At 37.6% G+C, this 5,140-nt stretch overlaps 1 long non-coding RNA gene across 1 annotated transcript; it reads right to left on the bottom strand.

Moving 5' to 3' along the window:
• Positions 1-230: 230 nt before the first annotated feature.
• On the bottom strand, positions 231-4,801 carry LOC115520310. Its single transcript, XR_003970760.1, has 3 exons — positions 4,736-4,801; positions 2,375-2,508; positions 231-582 (listed from the first exon to the last, which is right to left on the bottom strand). It is a non-coding gene; the product is annotated as an uncharacterized LOC115520310 (long non-coding RNA).
• Positions 4,802-5,140: the final 339 nt, after the last annotated feature.

Below are 5,140 nucleotides of genomic sequence, written 5' to 3'. Positions count from 1 at the left end.
TCAAATTTAAAGAAGATTAAAACAAAATCATAGGAACTCCGGTAACAGAAAACTATACGGTGAGTTTTATGGATTTTAATCCAACCCAGTAAACATTCATTCAGTGTTTTTTTTTTTTATGTATAGGGAAGGAAGTTATAGACTGTGTTCTTGAGGAATTTACAATACAAAATTCCAAAGAAGAAGAGAATTAATAAAGGCCTTAAAAGTAGTTCAGAATTTAACGGCCATACACAAGGAAGAAAATCTTATTTCTGAGATGGGGATTCAGGTAAGGTTTAACTGGCATCACGAAGGGGGCAGTGATGATGGAATCCAAAGAAGTCTCATGCACACCTCATGCACCAGTTGGAAACTGGGCTTAGGTATAAGCAACAGAAAGCCCAATGTGAGTTAACCAAATTAAACTTTAGTCTTTTTACCCAACAAGCATTTCTGGACAGGTGACAGTGCAGCAGCTCTCAGTACTGTCAACACCCCAGGCTCTGTTGCCTTTTTCCTCTACCTTCCTTAGTGTTCCAACTCCCACCCTGACAGTTCCAGGATGATTCCTGCTTCACCAGGCATCTCAGCTCTTGCTTCCTAAAGGAGAAGGAGGAAGAGAGAGATATGGAAGAGATAAGAAAATGTTGCCAAAACCACCACTTAGGTCTCCTTGGCTAGAAGTATGTCAAAAGGGCTCACCCCTTGTTTTCAGCGAGATTAAGATATGTAGTTTTTGTGTTCTTTTTGTTTTAGCTGGTCACACTGTTATCCCCCTTCCAAAAAATAAAAATTAGGGTTCTGCTAAAGAAAAAAAGCTGGAAAGAGTATTAGATTAGTAACTATTAAGATGTGCCAACATCCCACTTATTAATTCTGCAGCCTAGGATAAAAATCAACTAACATTTCTGTATGGCAGTTTCTTTACCTGTGAAATGGTTATAATAATATCTTCCTAGTAAATGTTTGGGTGAGGATCAGGGACCATGTATTCAAGATGTTCAATATAGTCCTGACAAGTTAGGAGAGCATAATAGAGTGTAGCTGCTGTTACTGTTTAATTGGTTTTTTGTTTGGTTTATTAGAAATTGAAGGAGGAGTCCAATTTCAATACATAAATACTGGAAGAATAAAATTTTAGATGAAGGAAACAAGATCACAAAAACATGGACTTAGAAAAAAATATGTAACTGGTGCATGGGTGGCACAGTTGATTAGGCATCTGACTTTGGCTCAGATCATGATCTCATAGTTTGTGAGTTCAAGCCCTGCATCAGGCTCTGTGCTGACAGCTCAGAGCCTGGAGCCTGCTTCAGATTCCGTGTCTCCCTCTCTCTGCCCCTCCCCTGCTTGTGTTTTTTTTTTTCTTATTCTCTCTCTAAAATAAATAAAATAAACATTTAAAAAAATATGTAAGAAAATTTAGAGCGTGTTCAGGAAATTTTACATAGTTTAGGAAGACTATCATTCATGTGAGAGGAAAAAAGTGAATGGTAATACTAGGAGGTCAGTATTCTGGGTCATATGATGAGTGTTGGCAGTGGGGGGCGGGGCTGGAACAGGGGTATAAGAGGCAGGCCAAAGGGTTTGATGCCTCAGCAGATAATGTGGAAGCACTGAAGTTTTCAACACAAGATTAAGTCCAAGCTATGCTTCATGCTGACCACTGTGACAGCAGTGCATACGATATACTTGGCAGCTGGAGAAAAACCAAAGCAAGAAGAGTAGGGGAATTAATTTATACCCAAACAAAACATAATAAAAGCCTGAAGTGGGATAGCAGCAACAGAATAGAAAAGAGGAACTGATTCAGGAGTCATTTTTAAAACATTACTTACAGAATTTGGCATCCAACAGAATAGAAAAGGTCAGGGGAAAGACAGTGCCAAGGTAGTGAGCTAAACTTCAAACTTCGTGGTGTCATTAGCCAGGGTGGAGGGTAGAGAGCAGGCCAGGGAGAGAGAGGACCACATTTAAAAGGTGGAAGGAAAGAATGGAGAGGGAGGCTGAGGGGAGAGATGGAAAAATACTGAGAGTAGAAACATTTAGTCATGTAAAATAAGATGTATAAAAACGGTTATATTCCAAGGGGTTGTTTAATCCATAAAAGGAATTTTCTCAGGCGAAGTAATGAATCTGTGAGAGCAAGATGCCTAATCCGAGTCATGCGCTAATCTGACTGTGTGGGGAGGCACCACCCATGTGCACTTTAGAACATGTACTTGCTGTTCAATGGCATTAGCATAGAAATAGTCCAAAAGTATGCAAACGTGTTTCTGAAGAAAATTCCCACTACTTAGTCTTTCACTCTCGTTAGGATGCAAAATTATTCCTCTGGAAATATTTGGGCACGGTTTGTCCTTCCTAGAGGCAGAGGAATGAGTTAATTCACCTCTTCAGGATCCCTCGACTTTCAGATCTTGTGATCATGGGCTCTGGGCTCAGTTTCAGCAGTTAATGGTCACAATGGAAACCCAAAGCGAAAGCAGACTGGGGAATCACTGCTGGAATCAAGGCGCTTTGTCACTTTGAGAAGAACAGAGTAAGGAACATAAGTGGTCTATTGACAGAATTGTTTGCTTATCATTTTTAGCACCTGGCATTTAAAACCGGGCAGGAAACACCTTTGAAAAATGATAATCCCAAACAGTTTAGACTTAATACAGTACTTTCATCTCTGTTTCTGGGATTTGGGGTCATTTAGATTTTAACACTCTAGCCATAAACCATCTAAATACATTCTTAAGGTTGCAGTAAGGGATAATTAAATTCTAGGATCATAGTTTTGAAGAATTTATACAGACACAAATCTTTTCAGTAATTATTCAGTATTATTTCAAGTCAAACGCTAGTTTGTTTCAAACTTCAGAAACCCCTTTGAAAAATGTTATGTGTTTTCTTCCAGTATTTTGGTTTACTTTAGAGATACTCATTTCCCCATAAATGAAGTCACTGGAATTTATTACCGAATTTAATTTGGTACCTGCTCTGCCCTAGACACTTCATCAGCACTATGTAAAAAGGTACAATCTGATTATGCTAAATTATCTCACCTGTGATTAGGAATAACTTGTTTCAGGAGTCAAAGTGATTGTAAATAAATTCGTATTAGAGGGCTGAATAATTGCAAATCGTGTTTTTCTCATCTTTTAAAAATTTTATTACACGTGAGGTTACAGGTCCCATGAGTTTATGGCACTTAACCTAAAGGCAGTAAAAGTGCTAAGCTGGGTACATAATGATATTCGTAAGTCACCTTATACTAGAAAAAGACTGTTGGTAGCTGCCTACAATGAAACTAAACTGTCCTCTTTCCTCCTTCATAGTTGTGCAAGTACACTGTTAGTGGGAATCTCACTTTAGGTTCCTAACTGCTAAAGTAATAATGTCTTGTATGTATACAAGACCTTCCTTGTAGAGTTTTTTTGCCAAAAAAAAAAACAATTGGAGATTTTTGTTACTATCTCCTTCTACATTCCCATAACCACATATTTTATAGGCTTAAAAATTAAAGATTAAGTCAAGGTCATCCAGTGAGAGATTAATTTTTTAATGCAAAGGCTAGTGTTCCATTCATTATCTTATCTCTATTACCTTAAAAATCACATTTAGCATGTATCATAAGGTAAAACTTTGTAAATCACCAGTTAGCATCTGACTCAAGGTATCATGCCTCACAAGCAGCTTTCTTTTTTTTTTTTTTAATTTTTTTTTTCCAACGTTTATTTATTTTTGGGACAGAGAGAGACAGAGCATGAACGGGGGAGGGGCAGAGAGAGAGGAAGACACAGAATCGGAAACAGGCTCCAGGCTCTGAGCCATCAGCCCAGAGCCTGATGCGGGGCTCGAACTCCCGGACCGCGAGATCGTGACCTGGCTGAAGTCGGACGCTTAACCGACTGCGCCACCCAGGCGCCCCACAAGCAGCTTTCTTAATAAACCCATTTGCTCAGCATATAACGCCAAGTTAAAAGAATTTAAAGAACTCGGATTAGGTTGCTTTTTAGTAGTTCTCATTGTGACTTACTAAATTAAATGACAAATTGAAATGCAGCTGAAATAACTCCGGAACTGGTTCTGTTATGGTTAATGAAAAGGTTTCAATCTCTAATGCTCATCTCTGGAACGTTTATTTTCGTGAAAGTGAGTTCTGTTCAACAAGTACTAATGAGACATTTGTAGGGTTAAAACTTTGCATTTGAATTTTTTTTTAAGAAAATCACAGCAACAAGTTCAGAGAAGTATGGGGTATGGATGGGATGCCAATCAGTGCTATTCAAATTGGCATTCATTCCAATTAGTGCTATTGATCTTCAAGTACATGCCAGAGCGTGTTCAGGCTCTTTCATAAACATTATGACATTTAATTCTCCTTCAAACATGATGGGGTAGGCATGGCAAACTCTGTTTCATAAATGATGTTTTGATGTTTTGTCCACAAGCTTCATGGTAGCAAAACAAGTTGTCTGAACCTTACATGGGGACCCAAGGATAGACTAGCATATAGTATTTATTCTAATGATAATATTTATCATGAATTGGTTAATTCATTTATAAATTGGGCTGATATTATTAGCAAACAAATAAAGTTATACTTGAATAAAATGAAACTTCAGCAGGGCTGTGGCAATGGAACATATTGTGGACTTTTATATATTTCTATATGGCTTAAATGTTATTAGAGTAAATGGTAATTGTAACTAAAAACAAGCAAAATACAAGAAAATGGAAGGAAAACTTTGGTTAGATTTACCTGAAGTCTGGGACTGTCCACTTATTTTAATTTGATACTGGGTCTTCATACTATGTGTGGTGGAAATCAAGAACAACAAGAACAACAACAATAATAATTGAAAACATGTATGTTGTATATATTCAAACATGTTACTGCATGGCATGTATGTCCTATATATGTCAACTCATTTAATCCTCACAACCCTTTGAACTAGAGATAATTGTTATCGCCATTTTAGAAATGAGGAAATCACAACACAGAGAGGTTAAAGAATCTTCCAAATTTACACATATAGGAAGTACACACATCCCAAGCAGTATGCCTCATAAACACAGGCCATTTAACACCTACTCCCTATTGTCATACATGTTGGAACTCCCCTATGGTCTAGTTCAATGACTATTAGGTAATGCATTGTTGTAC

This window comes from Lynx canadensis, chromosome C1 (assembly GCF_007474595.2).
Source record: "Lynx canadensis isolate LIC74 chromosome C1, mLynCan4.pri.v2, whole genome shotgun sequence".
Classification (NCBI taxonomy): Eukaryota; Metazoa; Chordata; class Mammalia; order Carnivora; family Felidae; genus Lynx; species Lynx canadensis.
The sequence above is the reverse complement of the archived record's forward strand: the minus strand, read 5'-3'. Positions and strand labels throughout refer to the sequence as shown.